This window comes from Amblyomma americanum, chromosome 8, assembly GCF_052857255.1.
Source record: "Amblyomma americanum isolate KBUSLIRL-KWMA chromosome 8, ASM5285725v1, whole genome shotgun sequence".
NCBI lineage: Eukaryota > Metazoa > Arthropoda > Arachnida > Ixodida > Ixodidae > Amblyomma > Amblyomma americanum.
In genome coordinates this window covers 70,355,628-70,375,986 of record NC_135504.1, presented here as the reverse complement: position 1 = coordinate 70,375,986, position 20,359 = coordinate 70,355,628, and the positions used below count along the sequence as shown (strand labels likewise).

Below are 20,359 nucleotides of genomic sequence, written 5' to 3'. Positions count from 1 at the left end.
GGAGCAAGTTATGAGGAAGTTTATCGAAAGCTATTGCACAGTCGAGGAAAATATAATCTACTATCGATCCATGGTCAAGAGAGGAGGCTATGCCATTAGTAAGAGATAATAATAGTGGCGTTTTACTGATTAGTGTTTGCGAAAACAGTGTGACGGGACGAAAAAAATGTGGACTATAAACATGGACTCTAATAATATTCACGGGATGATCTTTAATGCGATTGTTCGACAATTAAATGGAGAATTAGCGACTGAGAATGAGGAATTGGATGATTGAGCTCCAAACAGCGCATGTTAGACAGCCTTGGAGACCTGTCTCTGAGGTACATGTTAAAGTTTTATGGGACATGTGCTTGCACGTATGTGCGAGGACGTGTGTATATAACATGTCCTGGACACATATCGTATAGCTCATTATGACATCATCACTTCCTATCCTCACTTCCTAACCTCACTCTCTACCCAGCCTACCCTTCCCTACTCTCCTCTCGCTTAATGTGGAGTGAATTATGTCTTTAAATTAAAAAATAAAATTAAAATTTGTTTAGAGTTTTTACTTCATTTATTGATACGCAATTTCGCTTGTGGAAAACAACAGTCACTAAGTGAATTTTATGCTTCCCGACTTGTCCCAGGCATCTCTCACAGTTCTACCTACCGGAGACACTGGATAACTTATCCAGTGACTATCTATGTTCAAGTTCATGATAACTTTATTGTCGTCGATGTAGAGGACCCTCCGCTCCCTCAGTTGGACCCCATGGTTCCTCCAAGGAAGAGATAGCCCCGCAAGGGGACGTCTTTCGCAAAGCGTCCCGTGCCAGACGGATTGCTCGAGCTTGCTGCTCCGGTGCCCAACTCCGGAGTTCAGTGATGCAACAAGGTTTTGTCTACCACTTCAGAAATTCCCGCCAGTCCGCTTTGCTGCTTGCTTAACAGCGACATCTCGCGTTGCATTATGTAACTAATAAAACTTCAAAAGCGGCGTCACGGTTTTTGCTGCCATCTGTGAACAATTACTAAAAGCTACTCACATGTTTTAGCCTCCGGGACATAAACTCCTCTCGTTATTGATCTTTGAGGCCATTATGAGACGCTTTTGTGACTAAGTTAATATAAAATATGAAGAATATAAATAGTTATTTGGCAGTTCGTTTAACAAAAACACGGCAGTTCAGTTTAGAATTGGTATAAATTTTAAAAACAATCTCATACTTATTTATGTAATGAATTATTATGCAATTATTTTAACTTGTAACCGGGCACGGTTCTGTACCTCAAGGTCTGACTATAAATATAAATTCAACAGCTCGTCGGTTGTACTTCCAAAGTACATATACTAAAATTGGAACGATACAGAGAAGATTAGCATGGCCCCTGCGCAAGGATGACACGCAAAATCGTGAAGCGTTCCACATTTTTTTCAAACTTCCATAACAATATTAAAATTCTTGTTCTGCCGTGGTTTCTGCAGAGTAGCCTCCCGAGTGGCTCTCGAGGCTAGAGCCGCTCTGTATGCTTCGTGAATTTTAGAATGACGAAGCCAGACTCATGCTGGCTGACCACGACAGTGTCTTATGTACATAGTGTTTTGTGTGGTTTTTGTTGAGTGTTTTTTGGTTAAATGTTATGAGCCAAAGCCAGGCAATAAAGAAAAAAAAAGTGGTTTCTGCAGAGCATTTTTACTGTACGCCTAGTCGGGAACACTTCACTGGAGAAATTGAGGCGCGGTATTTAAGGTGTGGTTTGTTGTCACTGGAAAGTGACTCTTGGGTGGTGTCCACCTCCATCTTATCTGATACCTGATTTAATGTCTGCTGCGGGTCCTTGCACCCAAGATATTAAACTTATTTTGGGGATACGGGGGAGTGATTAGCTTGAAACACTCTGGCTCCCGTCGGCCCGGAACTGCACTGCCTCCGGGATCGGCCCGGGGCATATTAGCGCGGCCCTTTTCTTTCTGTTTTTCTTTCTCTCATATCCTTTAACTCTCCTACTTCTGCACGCGGCAACGAGCGTGGCTCGGCTTGAGCCAGTAGGCAGGCCCGTACGCTTTCCCTTTCTTCCTATCAGCAACAACAGCACTGGAAAGTTTAGCGTTGGCTCTATTATTTAACATATTCAATCACAATTGGAGAGCTTGGACTGGCGCTATTCTCCAACCTTTTACAATCACAATTACCCTAATTATTTCGCTACTGCATTTTGATTATCGCGTTTGCGTCTGCATGGCTCCTCAGTGGCGGCCACCACATAAAGTAAATGCAGCTGGTGGGGTGGGGTGGTTATGAATAAAGTTTGGATGTTACATAACCCTCTCAGTGACGGACAGATACTTAAGTAACACGGTGGTTTGGGCTAGTTGGTTGCAGTTCATAATGGAGACAAGTTTCGCAGCATGAATAAAACGCACACGGAAGACGAGGAACAAACAGCACAGTCCTGTCTTGTTTGTTCCTCGTCTTCTGTGTGCGTTTTATTCATGCTGCGAAACTTGTCTCCATTATGGACAGATACTTAAACGATGCAGTGAAGAAAGGGATGAAGGGGTGGGGAGGGGGGCACGTAGAAGCGTCGGTGCATCATCCATGCGCTCCGGGTTAAAAACCGCCCGGAGTTTTTTTACCGAGCGCTGGCGACCCACAGATGGGATGTGGTGGAGGAAGAGGAAGCAGTTATGTGGGCGATTAATGTCTTTGCAGTTTGGAGTCCATGAATGGCTGCCACCTGCGCAGAGCACTTGGTTTGTGTTCTACAGTAAAATGTACCTCTTTCTCTCTTTAAGCCAACAATTTTCTTTAATATTTTTGCAGATAAGATATGACCAATATGACACTCATGCAGTGCCGAATCTTTGGCGTTGTCTCCCAGATTGAAGCTTTCAAAATAGGACCAAAATACAATCTATATTCACAACAACCAGATTCCAGTTAGTTCCGTCTATCCAAGTGGTATTTTCTGACCAGAGTGGCTCAGTCAGAGATTCTAGTCTAAACTCATGAATTAGGTCGATAGCGCTAGAAATGACATGGTTTCATGTACGCGGCATCGGCCAGTATCATTTGTATCTCAATGTATAGGCTATGGTCCCTAGAAATATAGACTGCATTTAGCGCATGCCCTCATACATTATCACCTTTTTTCTTCCTATGACGTCATTCCTACGTCACAGATTGATGCCTTCTACTTACGATGGCGCTGGCCATCTTTTTTATTCAGGGAAATCAAATAATAAGTCTAGCTGACCTTTCACGAGTTTCATGAATCGAACAACTAAAAAACTACAAACCCTGAGGACTTTGCTATTTCTGTAAGAAAAAAGTGATATAAGTCGCAGTGCAAAATAGCAAAGTTTGGAAGGAACATCGAGGGTCTATTTGAAAAGAAAATGTGGTTTCGGTTTTATAACTGCAGTCGTGATAAAGCATGACCTCAACCAGGATTGGCCAACATAACGGCGAACCTGGTCATCTATATATTTATTTGGACCTTCATACGTGCGTTCTACTACCACCATTTTGGCACCATAGGGAATAAATTACGATGTCAACACTATGAAATTTCAATGCTTTTTATTTTACTTCAAAGACGGCTGTCAGAGCTGTAATATCAGCCTTACCAGATTTTTTAACAAGTTGTGTATTTTAAAGCTGTAATTATTTTCATCAGATGCACCGTTGGCAAATAACAATTATCCTTATTCGCATTAACCAATACGCTTGCAGGGGAACCATGTATATTGAAGATAATTTTTAAAAGTAATAGTGCCTGTAGTTGGACCTTATGCGCGAAACACCGAATTACTGAAATACTCGCTCTCGCCTTATTACCCGCGATCAATCGAGTTTGGCGCAGAATTTCTCACAAAGTTTTTGTGATTATCTTTCGATCTGTTCATTTCATTTCCTTTTGTTCGCGCACTGCGATAATTTGCGCTTTGGGTTTTCCCCTGCGCCCATCAGATGGGGCGTCGGTCGTTCTGTGTGACAGACGGTAGCATGTTTTTTTTTCATTGAGTGTTTCAAGACAATGGACCCAGCGATGGACCCCCTTCGTGAGCATAACCAGCGCAACGAGAACGCCATGGTAAGCCGCTTTGCCGACGCTAAACGGCAACCTGATCCGCCCGCATCTTGGTTGCGTCGAAAGACGCCGCGACGGCTGCCGAGCTAGGCTCTATATCACGCCGCTAAGCCTAACGGAACTGTGGCAGCACAAGTGACTGCAACGCCGGACGCGGATTTCGGACCCCCACTTCCCTTTCCTTGCACTACTCATATCACTCTTGTCGGGGCGCTGCTTGTTCCTGTTTCACTTTGTTAAAAAGGTAACAGTGCGCATTCGCCAGTGGTCACCGCATCGCATAGAGCGGAAAAGCAAACAAAAAAACTGCGACGTTCTGTTGTACCCTCTCACTCCTGGCTACGCGAGTTGTATGCACAATACCCCCTCCCGTGTGGTGATGACTCCGAGTGGACATAAAAAACGAGGGGTAATGCGCGACGTCTACCCAGCTCGCGAACGGCGAAGCCGCTCGGTAAGGATCTCGTTTCTACCTCTGTTTCTCTGTGCGAGCTGATTTCTGAAGCAGCTTTGGTGCGATGAAATAAAAAACCTATAGTCGAGCTGACCGTGCACGTTGTTTCTCTGCCATGGGAAGACGTTTACTGAACACGGGCGCTGTTATCAATCACGTGGAGCCCAAGAAAGCGCGCACATTTTGGTCGTTCGTGTTTCCTTTCTTATTTTTTTAAACGCCCCGCACTTTGTTAGCTTCGACTTCATGTTAAGGCCGTCGGTGGCGGAATGAAAACGCCAGCTGTTTAAAAAAAAAAAAAGAGATTGAAGCAAGGTTTCACGCAGCGCTTTTTACGCGGCTTCTCGTCATGTATGACGGGTTTTTCGCCGTGACCCGTGCGCTGTAACGTAGTTCCGGCAAAAAAAAAAAAAGTTTGCCAAATGGTGTGACGGCGTAGACGCTGCACGGTGCTGCACGGTGCACCGCATGGTAGCCGTTGCAGTGCGAAAACAGTACTACGAAGCGGTTTCGCGTAATTCAGAGCGAGGCCTAGCCGTGGCGTTAATGTATTTCGCGATCGCCTTTATTTTTTTATATTGAGCCGCCTGCCTTTGTCTTGAGGATCCTCCGAACTTCATTTCTGCTTTTGCGAGGGACTGGTTTTGAATGTTCCTTAGCCCAGTGCGCCGTTCGGCCACAGTTGGATTTGGTCGCGTAGTCAAGGATCGCCTATGCGTCGTTGCTTGTTTATACCGCGTTTGCGCGTGCTTGCACAACTAGAGAGCTCTTGAAAGGGGGGGAGAAGATGTGGAAGGGGAATTTAAATGGACCAGCACAGGTGCAGTTGCATATTCGCAGAGGCGAGCTTCCTGTTTACATCTTGAGCTACCTTAATTATTGGGTGAGCTCCGATTGTTAAAATGTTAGCGAACCATTGGATGCGAGGAGCGATTGTTTCGTTGGCGTATGATCGATTCGCGCGTTCTGTGTCTTCGCAAAACACTGGGCGAGCCGCCGCGATTTGGTGGGAGTGTTTTCGCGTTATTTTTGGATGTTTCGTAATTGCTATCGATTCATTTCCTAACTCCGGGGAAAAACAAACTGCACTATTCATCTGTAGGAGTGGCTTACACATGGATGCAGTTCATTGGTGCATGCACAACACTGCTTCGGTTCCCCACCATTTATGAAGGTGGAATTTGATTGAAGGCACCATACTGTGTGCACCCGCAGTGGACGTTTGCACTTACCTATGCTTTGCTTGTTGTGCATTCTTGTGTTTTGGAGCATTTGAAGTTGGCACAGTGATTACCTTTGGTTCAGTTTTTCATCCATGGTTTCGGTTTGTGTTCGGTACTCCTTGAGACTTCCTGTCATGCCTGTGATCCGGGTGGTTTCTGTTGTTCATTTGTATTTTTAAATGAGGCCAATGAACATTTCTTGGAGCTCTTATCACAAGAACAAGGTTGAAAGATAATAGTGGACCTTGTTAACAGGATAGGAAGAAAACGTCACTTCCTGGCCTCGGACAGGCCTATCCTCATCCTGCTGTGTCAACAAACAATAGCTGCATAGTTATTGTCGTAAGATAACTCTCTGGGAAGCCATTTTTGCTGCTGAGTGTAGCTCGTTTCTCCTGTACTACCAAGGGTGTTGGAATTTTCTGGCAGTATTTCTCGGTCAGGTTGTGCAGTTCATTTGTTAGCCTTCCAGTTAATCCGCTACATTCAAAAGTTAAATGTTTGCCAGTATCTTTCTTTTTTTTGCTTGACCATATGCGTGCCTACTACCGCACACAGAGCATGATGCACTGTGAGCACTGGCTGTGCATCTCTCATGTTAGGTTCAAAAATTTATAGGCCCTTCAGACATTTGAATTTGTTTTTAATAAAACTCTGTGGTAAACCATAAAACTGGCGCCTTGGATTTACCTGTGGTTAGTCGACACATTGGCAGCAGGCCCCCACTTTATATGGAATTCTGCTGGGCATTTCATGTTGAATAGGTTCTTTTAGGGGCAGGTTAAAAAATGTTTTTTTTTCTTCTGTATTTCATATTGAAATGGATGTTGCCACCAGCAGCAGTGCGAAGCAAAGCACCACACTTGTTTGTTTTCAAGCATCATCTGCATGTTGTAATGTGCTTGATGCAGATTGCATGCAAGGAAAAGCATGCACCAGTTTTAGTCAGTCCATGGTGTTCTTTAGTTGGCAACACGTCACAGTGAAAGCAGGATGAGGAGGTTATTAAGGTAGGAATGATGCAGAAACTGCCTTACACAGGGCATTGACTCGGGCAATGCTGTGAGGGAAGGTAAGAAGGAGTTTGAGAAAGGAGTGAACGGAAAAGGCACAGAGCACAGCATAAAAAGGGTGCACTTTTCAAGGAAATTTAATTCGTGCGCACTACAGTGAAATGTGCTTTTATCAAACCTGGTTACAGCAAGTAAGCTATGTGCGTTGTATTGCACTTATGTATACTGGCCGCTTTTATCAAACCTGGATACAGGAAGTAAGCTATGTGCGTTCGTATTGCACTTATGAATACTGGCCGTGAACTCACTACTTTTTTTTTTCAAACTTCAAAGACTTTATTTCTTCCTTACAAAGAAAAAAAAACTTTAGTTCACCCAGCTGCGGCTTCATTTCAATATGCAGTGAGCAGCGACCGCGGTGGCTCAGTGGTAATGGCGCTCGGCTGCTGGCTCGAAAGACGCGGGTTCGATCCTGGCTGTGGTGGTCAAATTTCGATGGAGGCAAAATTCTAGAGGCCCGTGTGCTGTGCGATGTCAGTGCATGTTAAAGAACCCCAGGTGGTCAAAATTTCCGGAGCCCTTCACTACGGTGTCTCTCATAGCCTGAGTTGCTTTGGGGCGTTAAACCCCCATAAACCATAAACCAAATGTGCAGTGAGCAGAAGCAGCACTGACAGCATCTGCTGGAGTTAGAGCAGCAAGAGTGAAAACCTTCTTGGCATTGAGTGGCCACAATAGGTCAGCTGACCCACTATTGAATTCACAGGTGAAACTTTGTGGGGTGAAAGTGGTTGTGAGAATGAGTGTGAGTCAGCCTCTGTGAGTGTGAGCACATGTGATTGTTAGCGTGAGTGGGCTAGGAGAAAAATATTTGAGCCACGTCTTGTGCTGAGGATTGCTCCCAGCCTTCAATAACACCGCACCTGAACCCTTGTACTCTTAATTGCAAGTCATTACTCACGTGCGCAGTTATGTGGCATAAGGGAGTAGGTACTCATTGGCATCCACCCAAGTGCAGCCACACGGCTACTGAGGAAAGCTGTACAGCTTTCTCAGGAGCTTCGCAGTTAAAAATTCGTTTTGGTCAGGGGTTTGAACCCAGGACCACCGCTTCACCGGAGCAGTCGCTCTTCTTATGTGGAATCTGTATAGCTTTCCTCTGTAGCCGTATGGTGGATGCCAATGAGTAACTTGCTCCCTTATTTCAAATTTACTCAACCTTGGGGGATTCCCCTAAACAATTGACTAGCAATTATTTGGCAGATTGATGGAACCTGATCACCGAAGGTGCAAGGAAGTTGTGCGCTGTCCAAACTACTTCTGAGAGGCTACTTTTTTTAATGCTAGATTCTTTGAGTGAGAGGAGTTTGTTCCTATGTGTTGCTCTAAGTGAAGGTATAATTTGTACAATTTCAGCTTGAAAATTTTTTTACGTTATGTGTGTGAGAATGTGTGCATGTCATGGTTTCCTCCATTACCTGAGTGTTGCTTCATTGGAGCCATTGCTGGTATCGCAGCACATGACTAGTCCTGCCCACTTATAACCATATATCTCTCATCCATTTGTCATCACCCGCTCTTGCTGCTACAGATTTGTGCATAATGAACTAGTAGTTAAAGTTCATTACATACAGGTTTTGCTGCATTGAACCATGGCATATTTTAAACAGGAATTTTTATGCCTCCCTTAAGTAGGTTTGCCTGTACATCATTTTTTCAGACTAATGCAAGAGCAGAGGTATACATATTGTTGTACGTGATAACTGAAGGGTGCATTGTGGCGATGCAGTTACACTTTGTATATGAAGCACATTGGAACACAATAGACTGGCATAGGAATTTTCAGAAGCTGTGGGCAATTTTTTTGTCATTAAGCTTAACCGGATTGCATGTTCAGCAATATAGTGGCTGAGGAAAAGATTGAACGAAAAACATATATGAGGGTGTAAACTACATAGAGTGAGTAGTGCTGCATGCAATTTATGAGCGGTTTATGTTGACAGTCAAGCATTACTGTTAATGAGCAATGTTTATTTGTTGAAGCAACAGAAATCGCAAGTTGTCAGTTTCACATGTATGTTAGCAAAACATCAATTGTTCTACGTGAAAAACAACTGCTGTATCTGAACAAGCCTGATTGGTAATTTTGTGTTTATGCTTTTTGTTTTAATTGTTTTTGTAAGCGCCATTCTTTGGCAGTGAAAACACTTTATTTGCCCTTTAGTTGAATAGCATTTGTGGTGCCTATTCTTTCTCTCTTTGTCCTATGCCTGTTGCGGGGGTTTTATTTAGTAAAAGATGGTATAATGGCAGAAAGAAGTATTGCTCGCAGCCGCAAAGTAATGCTGCCTAAATGTATTACGGCTTAATTTAGTCTGAAAACCACATATTTAGATTCACGGCAGGATGTTACACAAGTAGTGTGGTGGTGCTTTTTCTTTTTTTGAGCGAGATTTATTGCCTCGGGGCATAAATGATGGGCTTGCTTTTGAAAAAGCTTCAATATCTTGTTCATTGAGGACACAGATGCTAAAATGGTGAAAAAGCTCAAATTTTTTATTTTGTCCTAATATCAAATACCACAACCACCCTGAATATTATTCTGGGACCCAAATGCTTTTTCACCTTTTTATTGGAGCCAGAACGACCCGGTTTTTGGAACCAAATGGCAAATGGGCTAGACTGCTTTCTTTGCCGATTGCACTCACTTGCATTTCTGCTATCAAAAACGGTGTTATTTTGCAAGAAGAAAGGTCCCTTTTGTGTTTTGTTTAACTGTGGCACGGTTTACTCTCCGCTTTTCTTGTCCCGTGTCAGGTGCCTGATGTCTTCGGCCCTGTGTGGTTGTTTTGAATTTTTTCATTTTTGTTGGGAGGCATAGAAAACGGGCTTCAGGCTGTTTGGACCACATATTTCCACGTGTTTGCTACCGGCAGCAACACCTGTCACATGCTATGTTAGAAAGACCACGACATTTGGAGCATGTGCAAGAGCCTAATGATGAACGAGCCTTTGTTGCACAAGTAAATCCTTGCCTAAATCAAGTCTTCATGCTATAGAGCCTGTTTTTGAGCTACTAGCTCGGCCAGAGCTTCTCAGGAAGTGCCTTCATGGGAGAGTTCAAAGTGCCAGTGAATAATTCAACGATGTTAATTAGGAGGGTGCATCAGCAAATGCTTTTCTTGAAATAGACGTCTCCAAATTATCATTTAGCTGACTGTCAGTGATGCTAGCTTAGCCCAGTTTAATGTTTCGAGATATCCCCAGTGACATCTGCAGACATTTTGCAAGTCACTGAGGTGCTAACTCGTGCTACAGTTGCGTGCAGAGGTGGACAGTCATCAAAAGTACTGTGCTGGGAAAGGTGTAGAACAGACCACTGAGGCTGTAGAAGCAAACTGAGTAGCAAAGAAGCCTTGCCTCTTTAGGGTGAAGTGCTTGGGAAATGAGTCTTTGACCCTAACTGGTGTAGAAGAAACAACCTTGTGCAATGGCGCTCTTTTTCATCATCATCAGAGAAGCCTTGCATTGACACTAGCACTGACCACATGGCTAGGCTGCTAATCAGAAGTTTGAGTGCATGCTGTTTGTGCCAAAAAAATTAAGCTTTTCACATCTTTGACCTTAAATATCTCAAAATGTCATTTCTTGTCACATTTGGCTATTATTAGAAAAACTAGATAAGATAGAAGCCTATTCTTTATTTTTGCCATTTTGCCAGCTTTGTCTATTCATAGTTGGAAAGCAGCAGAACTAGATTGGTACATATCTACGGGGTATATTTTTTTCTAGCAGGGTTTTATGCAATTAGAACACCCTGAAAATGTCTGGTCTCGGAAAACGCAGAGCTTAATATTCTGGACAAAACAATAATTGTAGTTCAGTTAAAAGAGAGAACAAGGGGAATAAAATGAAACCTGAATGAGCTAGGTGATGTAGCGGCCAAGAAAATGTTCAAAGTGGATACTTGGGCAGGTTCATGTGGTGTAATAGGGTCTTGGATGAGCAAGGAAGCACACAGACAGGGTGCGGACTGTGTGTTTCTGTAGTGCCCTGTGGTTTGCTCAACCGCGTCTCGGCGCTGTTTCGATCTGGAGAGAATGGGTCTTAAATATGCCTCATAATATACGAGAAGTATAGGGCCTGCCTTAAGCCATTCAGTTTCTTCTTTCTCCTTGGTATTGGTTATAGTGTAGCAAATTAATATGCAGTCTGTACAGTGATACGGACAGCTCTGTTGGAAACGGCTGCAGTGTGTCGCTAATGCTGTGAGGACAGTTTCAGATTGTTTTCCAACTTTTTTGTTGATGCAGGGTAGCCTCTTTTATGGGCATGTATGTGAATGAAGGCCTTTAAGGCCATTGCTTATGGTCCACAAATATATACAGTAGTGTACACAGAGGAAAGTCCGTAGCATTTAATTCCATCACTGAATCTGCTGTTTCTCTTGTTCTCTCATTCCAAAAGCACACAAAGCTGTGTCTGAAGAGTTCATGCCCTGCTGCTATCAGCATATCACATCCCTGTTTCTGGTTATGGTTGCCATGAAAACTTCAGCTTAAAAGAAGGCATCAGAAGCATTTAGCAACTGTCAGGTCCTTCTGTGAGAGCTGATTCATCAACGATGCTCAACAGTTTGTTACAAGAAACTATGTAAACATGACTGTGGATGAGTGCGTTTATCTCATGGTGACTTGTCATTCAGGCAGATCTTGCAAAATTCAAATTGCTATTGCTGCTGTGCAAGCAAGTCATTAGATTGCAGTCCAGTTTTGGGTGACTCCCATTACATGTCACTGGTCTCTTTTTTTTTCACTCTTGCTCATGGTTTCATCCTCTGGACCCATATAAGGATGTCTAGGAAAAGTAGGTATCTTTTGCTTGAGTGATATTTCTATTGAGGCAGCTTTGCTGTGCAAATAGTGGTAATATCCTGCAGTCCTGAATAACTGGAATTTGATGGATTGATCATTGGGACTTACTGCTGCCTGGTCATCTTGGATCTATTAAGAATTTTGTTGGCACAAAATGATATGTTTGGGAAAACGTTCTAGAGTACTTCTGAGAACCCCATTCGATAATAGATTTCGGTCGATGCGTGCAGGTGATATCTCTTGTTTTCATTGAAAAAAGAGAGTTAAAATGCCTTATGCTCGAAGCACAGTGAGTTAAAAAACTTTTGTCTCGAAGTTTTGCCTAGATATACTCGGTGTATGTACATTTGCAATGGGAAATAATGTTGCAGTAATGTTGTGACTCTCAACAATGTTGCATGTGCAACTTTTTCATTGCAGAAGCCAGCTATAAGTTGCATGCAGGGGACATCTTGTACAGTCTCATTTCGTGTGCATTGCATAAAAGTGATTCCCAACAGGTGGTCTTTCTAGAGGGTGTAGTTGTCAACAGTTTACTCTGGCCCCTAGATAAGGCGCAATAATCAGCAAAGCTTGCTTTGGTACACTCCACGTGCTATCCTCGGCAACTTCAGGAACAATGCACGTTGACCCAGTTTAATTTGTGTGCTGTCCAGAAGGCTTACGGCTATGTGCACTCATTTCAGGTTAGGTCATCTTCAAATGTGTACACATTTAAAGTCTGTTTTATAGTGCAGAGAAAGCTTGTCCAGTACTGAACCATGTCACAGGCTCTTCAGGCGCTCTTCGCTTGTGTTTGTACATTCTGACTGGCAGCCCTTCTGTTACTGTTGCTGAAAACACGGGAGCATTTCCTCAAAGTCTGTTGCCTAGCCGCATCATGTGACTATCAGCATTTCTCTTCCTTTTTACTTAGTCATGTTCTTGGTTGCAGATCAGTTCGACACACCCCAGTGACCGATGTTCAAGTTATGCAATTGTTTCTGCTAGTTAGGAGAAGCCAGTCGGGTGTAATTTGTTATTTGCTTAAAACGTACAACGTCCAAAAAGGCACACGTCTGCACTTGCCAGTGGCCGGCAAAAGCGCTTGTGTTTCTCAGATCTGATTTCTGCTTCTTTTTTTTTTTTTCGGCATGAATTGGCTGAGCATTACCTATACCTAGCGCCGCCATGACAGTGGCTCAGTGGTTATGTCGCTTGGCTGCTGAGCTGAAAGACGTGGGTTCGATCCCGTCCGTGACAGTCTAATTTCAATGGAGGCGAAATTCTGGAGGCCCATGTACTGTGTGGTGTCAGTGCACGTTAAAGAACCCCAGGTGGTCGAAATTTCCAGAGCCCTTCCCTATGGCATCCCTCATAGCTTGAGTCGCTTTTGGACGTTAAACCCCCATAGACTAAACTATAAACTAAACCTAGTACGAAAAGAACCAGTGAAACTGTAATACCATTGACTAATGCCTTTCCAATAAGCGCTTCCCGGGCGCAGCCATGTTGCTCGCTGTACTGTTCTGTGCACCATTTGTGATGACCTATTGTCACGACATCAGGGTTGACACGTTGGGCCTACCAGTGTGACCTCAATGGTGGGTGGCAGGTGTGAGGCATTTGACCGCGACGTCATGGCAGTGGGTGCGCCGTTGCTTTGAGGGCGTTCTTTGACGGTCACGTGCGGCTTCGTTCTTGAGTTATATCCGGCCATAGTAGGCTAGCTCTGTGCTTGTACTACTTGAGTGGCGTGTAATCGTGATGATCATGCGTTCGATACAAGGAGGCTACGCGCCGGACGCGTCCATTCTCATTCCTCCCGTTCGTTTGAGCCCCCGTTCCCCTTTTGTTTTATGCCTACTGCGGTTTGAGAACGCCTGGCCTTGGCTCATCCATCGGATAGGATCGTCGCGTCGTGTGTGCAGTGGCGTTTATGGCCGCTAGCTCGGGTCGTAAATGGCCTCCGCATCTTCCCGTGTCGCAACAAGAGTCTCGGCCGCGGTGGAGCCCGTGACGGTTGTTGGTGGCAATGCGTTGTATCCGTCCACGCAGCCTCTCGCCCATTTATCGACCGGCCGTTGCCGCGACGCGGCAAAGGGCCGGGCTCCTGCCTCGGCGGGTGTTGTCCCTATTAGGGAGAAGAGTGAGAGATTGCTCCCCTCCCCCTCTTTCCCGCCGTTCGTAAGGAAATCCGCTCGCTCACGCGAACTGGGTTTTCAGAACTTCGCATTTTGGTCCTCCCGACATTAGTGTCGCGCTTCGTCGCCGGCGTCCCCTACTAGCAGACCCCTTGTGTATAGCGCCTGTCGACGGTGGTGTCGCGTATTTCGCTGCTGGCTGTGCGTTTTGACTGCCCCTCGGTAAAACGTGAGGCAGTCAGACCCCGGAGGGGGACGGGTTGGAGAAGGAGAAAGAAAAATAATTACCGTTTCCTTATTTAGCATCGCTGCGCACTCCTCTAGTCTCCCAGAAAGGCTTTCTCGAGAGATGCACCTTGCCGCCAGAGTCCTCCTTCCCCCATCCTTCCCCCGCCTTTGCTTCTCCCGCTTCTAACCCCGGAGGGCGATCCAGGCTGTCTCACTTCATTCTCGTTTCCGCTGGCTGCCTTCGCGATGCTGTCTCGGGTCTCGTCGGCCGCACTCTCTCTCTAGTTCGCCGGATAGTTTCCGGTAGTAATGCGGCTCACTACTCTTTGTTTTTTTTGTATCGTTGCCGCTTTGTGTCGCAGCCTGCCGTCCGTCGTCTGGCTGTGCCTTCCCGTCCGTTGTGTTCCCTGGGCGCGGCGTTAATCTCCTTAGCCTCCGTGCGCCTTCCCCCCAGAGACGGTCAGTTGTTGGGCCGCGTGTGTCTCGTTTCCCGCGCGAGCACGGCGTCCCCGGGTGGAGCGACCGGCCCACGATTGCACACTGGCGCGATGCCAGGCAGTGGGCAGAGCGTGACCCGCCATGTTGTTTCGACCTCCAGTTTGGCGGCGGTCGTTTTGAGATGTTTTTTTTTTTTTCCCTGGGAGCTGTCACTCCCGCACGAATGAACCACCGAGAAGGATCTACTCGCATTCTTTCTGACGTCACCAAGCTTCTCGTTTTTACCTGCGGCACAGCTATTTCCCGTAATGCAGAATTGGGTTTGAATGTGCGGGCTCTCTAGTGGGCCACGTTGCAGTACTGAGTGAGGAAGGCAGTTGCCATCCTCAGCCTCGGCGCATTGGTGGGACAGACAGCGAGCCTGGAGGCCTCTCGTATAGTGCGGCCGTGCGCCCCTGCATACGGAAAGGCCTCGCGTCGAAGTGTTTCCTTGGGAGGAAGCGCGTGTTTTAAAGATCGGTTCTTTTTGAGGACAGGAACCAGCCGCTGTTGTTAGTGGGGTACTTTAATGCTCATCACCAGTGCCCAAAAGGCAGACAGCTGTGGGAGGATACGCATGACCTAGGGCTCACCCTGCACACGGACCCCGATAGTCCGACGAGGTTGGGCAATAGCGTTAGAAGGATGAGGTGGCCTATGTAGACGCGGCGGGGGGTGGCGCCGGTTTTACGGTGGCAACGCTCGTCAGCGGTCGGGGCAACCCCGTGACAGCTGCCACTTTGCGCGGGCGGAGCATAGAAGTTGCCGAGGAAATTGCGATCGCGTTAGCTTGCGTTGGAACGGAAGCGAAGTTTGACATCAGTGACAGCAAAACTGCCATACAAAATTTCAGCAAGGGAAGCATCTAATCCTTGCGGCCGGAATCCTAGGCCTGAGAAAGTTGGATAGGAAAATTCAAATAATTTGGACTCCGGCGCACGAAGCCGCCCCCGGCAACGAGGCGGCCCACAAGCTGGCTCGAGATCTCTATACCGCCGAGCCGCTACAGGGCCCCTCGATGACCGAGGGAGCGGAGAGCGCATTCTAAAATATGGGGAGATCACGCAGCATTATATAGATTGGAGCGTGACTGGTACCCCCGCCAGACAATCAATCGCGTGTAGGCGACTCCAAACTTATAGGTACCCGCACCCGGTTAGGGCGAACCACATGTTCCCCGAGGCCAGGAGCGATAAATGCAACCCTTGTGACGCGAGAGGGACCCTCGACCACATAATATGGGAATGCCCGTACTCTCCCGGGGCGACGCACAGTATAGACAGTAGAGATATCTGGGAGACCCTGCTGCGCAGCTCGGACCCTGAGCTCCAGCTCCTGCTCGTCCAGCTGAAGAGGCTGCTAGGACCCAAGACCTCTCAGCCTGCATCTGAGGCGGTGGCACACGCGCCCTGACCTGCGTGTCGGGGTGGGCAGATCACCCTATCCGTTGGACAATGAAGTTTATTCTATCTGAGGAAAGGAAATGACGCAGTAACTGTCTCACTGCTCGGTGGACACCTCAACCACGCCGTTACGGAAGGGCGCGTGCGTGTTTTCCGCAGTGTCGCGGTGCGATAACTACCTGGCGGTTAATGCGCGAGACGCCTTGCTTTTCTTCCCGGAACTGCAGCTGCCAAGAGGAGGCACCGTGTCGTTGCGTCTCGTCGCAACGTCGTGCTGGCGCTCTCCGCAGGAAACGCTTTGTCGGATAGTCTTGGCACAGCGGAGACGGTCAACAGATCAGTCGGGTGCCTGCTGCTCGAGTTGGGCGACGTAGCATGCTAAGGTTCTTCGTTCGGCGCGCGTACCACTAGACCGTTGGTGCGAGCCCGGAGGCGTCTGGGCCGAGGCAGAGCCGATAACGGGGCCTCGCCGCCAAAGCCGTGCTTGTGTATACTTCTTTCGTCCATCGGCTTTGAACCAGGGCCGATTCCTCGGCAGGCTTCCTTCCACCTCCGCCGAGTACTCGTAGCAGCGTGCCTTTTCGCGACTAGCGGGGGAGAATAAAGGGCGGTGCTCTTGCGTCCGCAAAAGAAGAAAAAAAGGAGAAACGGGTAAAGAGAGGATTGGCGGGGGAGGAAGGTGCTTATTCACCCCGTTCACTTCCCCCCTCGACGGAACTAACAAAGGCGAGGACGGCCTTTGCGGGAGGCGGGCCCCGGGCTCTGAGATGGGCCTCCATTGTGGGGCGACACGCGGCGGCCCTGTTGGACACGCGCCCACGTCGGCGAAGGGGAGTGCAGGGAAGAAGGGGTTTAGGCGGCGCCGCCGGCTGTGTCGCAGCCTGGAGGAAGCCGCGCCCGCATGGAACTACTCCCGCTGCGGTGCGGTGTATGGCGCTCTAGAAACCCTAGGCAACTGGGCGTCGCGTCCGCGGTGCGTCTGCCTGCAGTAATTCGCTCCAAGTTTGGGGGGGGGGGGGCACCGTGTGCGTTTCGGAGACACTGCCGTGCAGCGGCGAAAGGACTAATTAATGGCGCAGCCGTGTGCCAGTGGGTTCGTGGCGGCCTGTATAATAAGGTTGCGCCATTAAGGCGCGTCTTCTTACGGGGAGAGGGCGTCGACACGGAAACCAGTGTGCGGCTGTGCAGGGCTTCGGTTTCGAGCTAATTTCCGGATTTGTTTGTTTATTTAACCATTAATCGGGACTGTTTCTGAGCACAACGCGACGGCGCCTGCGAGGTGAAGGCTCGCTTCGGGCTGGCCGACTACACGAGGCGTGTCTGGTGGAAAGGCGGGTTTTCGGAGGGCTGTCGATACCGTATTCAACTCTAGTCGCTAACAGCGCCAACAGGCGAACTACGTATACTGCGGACAGAGGCCTATTCCGTACCGCTGCAATTAACCGTGACCTGTGCCGGCTGTGGTTCTTATCCCCGCAGATTTCGCAGCCTCATCCACGTAGTTAACTTTCTGTCGCCCCCTGCTACGCTTGCCTTCCCTTGGAATCCACTCCGTTACCCTAGGGACCATATTCTCTTCGCATAAACGCCCTGCCCATTATTTTTTTTCCTTTTGGCCCATTCTGCTCTCATCCTGCGTCCTAGCGTAGCATCCATCATTTTTCCCTTCCGTAGCCCGCAGCGCTGTCCTCAAATTTTAAGTCCGAGCCGTCTCGTTAGTTCTTTCGTTAAAATTTAAGCAGCGCTAACTTAAAAAGCAGCGCTGCTTAAATTTTAACGAAAGAATATGCATAACCAACTAGCCCCGCAACGTGTTTTACTAAGCGTCTCGTTAGCTTCCAGGTTTCTTCCCCGTGGGTGGCCGTGTGCGGTAGCGTCAAGCTACAAGTACCCGCCTCCTTTATTCAAGCTATGCCGTGTCTCCTTCGGGTGCAATGCGCACATCGTGCGACTTCCTGACGGACTTGGCGTCGGCGGAAATGCGAGCCGACTTCCTGTTACTCAGGTTCTCCTTTCATCCTCGAATGGAGCGGTACGCGTGTTCGGCAATCGCAGAAGCGCGCCCGCGCATATCGCGAGAGCGTTTTCTGTTTCGTCTCTGCCGACGCCTTCGGTCTCCAGTCTCCCGTGTCGGTGCCATCTGATCCGCGCAGCCGGTGACGTCAACTCCGGCTCGGTGTGTGGCAAAGCTCTTGCATACAGCACCCCCCCCCCCCCCCCCCCCCCACACACACACACATAGAGGGCGTGAACGGCGCCCGCAGCTTGTCGCTACCTGCGCCATCATAGCGATCTGCGCATGCGCTGTGGTGACCCGCAAGAGCGGATCACTGTAGCGGGTCGTATCTCTAGCATCCGAGTAAGCGCGTACTTTCGTATGTATTGTAATTCGGTTCCCGTGTACATAAGGCCATAATCACGATTTGATTTTAATCGCGTGAGGGTAGTTCGGCCAAACAGCCCCGTGTATGAGGTGTTCTCCAGTCTGCGCTGGCATGGGGGGTCGAAGACCCCTTGTTTCTTTTTAATTTTTTCCTGAGCATTTTCACCTCACGGAAGCCGAGCGCCAGGGCGCTGGGTACCTGGGAATACCTTTTGTGCGCCTGTGTGGCGATAGTTCGAATTTCGCCGGCTGACGTCAGGCAGGCACGGATCACACGACTCATGATCCATCGTCGTCCATTACGTGTCCCGGACGTGCTCGTCTCTCTCTCTCTGCTCCCTTTATCCCTTCCGTCCCTCTCACGGCGCGGTCCAGGCGTCCGCCCAGAGTGGTACCGCGCCTCTCCTTGTTCCCATAAAAACCTTCCTCCTCTTCCTCATGCGGTGTACACTGTATACACTTGCACGGCCTGCCGTTATGACATCGGCAGCAGCCAAAGCCGTCGTTATATCACCGACGATGTCATTCTCCAAACACGGCATAACCCGCGGCGGCGCGGTTCCCTCGCCCGTTGTCCTGTCCTCTCACTTTCTCTCCCCACGTGCGCGTGCCGTCCCTTTCTTGCGTGCCGTTAACAAAGCGCGCTACAAGCACAGGGAGAGGGGGGGGGGGGGGGGGGAGCGACGGCTCGGCTTAGCGCTCGCCCGCGCGCGCCCTGCGGCATCGATCCGCGTCATCGGAGCGCGGGCCCGGGGCCAAACCCCGCGCGCAACTCCTCGTCGTCCTCCTTCCTGCGTGTGTGTGTCTGTGCTTTCGCTCTGCGCGAAATGGATGGCAGGGCTGGCCGCGTGCGCGTGCATCTCTTCCCCGCCCCCCCGGCAGTCCGTGTTCGTTATTAAAGCATCTCTCGCTGTGTGTCGGCTTTGTTTTGTGCCCCCCCCCCCCCCTTTTTTTTGCCTCTGGCTACAACGCGGCCGCCGTGGACCGTCCTTTGAGCGCGGGGGGGAGTGCTGTGATCAAAGCGCCGACGACAATAAGAAGAGACGCGGGAGTGCGGGGAAGAGTTGTCGGCTGCTGCCTGACAGGCACCCGGGGGTGGGGGGGGGCGTTGTCGTCGCTGCGCGTGTTTCCCTGCTGTGCTGTGCCTCTCTCTCTTTCTCCGGGGCTGCTTGGTCGTCGTCGCAGGGTTCGAAGAGAAGCGGAAGACGGCGACGTCAGCCGGCAGGCAGCAGCAGCGTCACTAGCGCGGTTTTCGCCTGCTCGCGATATTCCGCGGGTGTACAGTCGATAAATGCGGGCCAGCACGCGCAGGCACGCGACTGTGGCATGGGCGCGGTACGCTAGAAAAGACGCTGCCGCCGCTGAGTGCTTGCCTGTGTTCCTGTGTGTCCCTTTTGTAGCGCGTGAATGAGTTTGTTGTTCCCTCGCTTGTGTCTTGGAGCCGGCGGGTGGGCTGAGGACTATGTTAGGTTGGGAGGAGGGTCGGGGGGGGGGGGGGGGGGGGGGGAGGGGGGGAAGCGGATGTATTTCGGCACCATCCGGCGGTAATTTTTACTTCCGGTTCACCCTGTTCGTGACACCGCTCTCCTAATGGATGTATGAGGACCAGTTCTTCGGTCGAAGGGTGTGGAGTCTGGCGACCCGTAGTATAATAAATGGACAGCCCGGGAAATAAAGACACGGACTGATAAGGACAGGACGCACACGTGAGATCGATAGCCGAGCCGTGGGACTGTTCTCGGGGACGACTTCCCGTCGTGCTGCAGTGCAGGCGGGAAGTGTGAGGTGTCGGCTGTCTACGATTGCGCCGTTCTCACGGGCGCTCGCGAAACAGCCGCACGCCGCTCTGGAAGGTGACGCGGCTTGGTCGCCTTCGTAGAGCTCCTGCTGCGTGCGTATAGGGCATCGAAGTCGACTTGGGCAGGGTATGTAATGCGAAGGCGGGATAACCGCTGCTCCTTGAGGGTAACGGAGTAGATTCCAAGAGAAGGCAAGCGTCAGCAGGGGCGGCAGAAGGTTAGGTGGGCGGATGAGATTAGCAAGTCTGCGGGCATACGGTGGCCGTAGCTGGCACAGGACAGGGTTAATTGATTGGACT

The 20,359-nt window shown here is 48.9% G+C and overlaps 1 non-coding gene across 1 annotated transcript; it reads left to right on the top strand.

The window, feature by feature from the left end:
- Positions 1-1,319: 1,319 nt before the first annotated feature.
- Positions 1,320-1,422, top strand: LOC144102863 (U6 spliceosomal RNA). Its single transcript, XR_013308243.1, has one exon. It is a non-coding gene; the product is annotated as a U6 spliceosomal RNA (small nuclear RNA).
- The last annotated feature ends 18,937 nt before the right edge of the window (positions 1,423-20,359 follow it).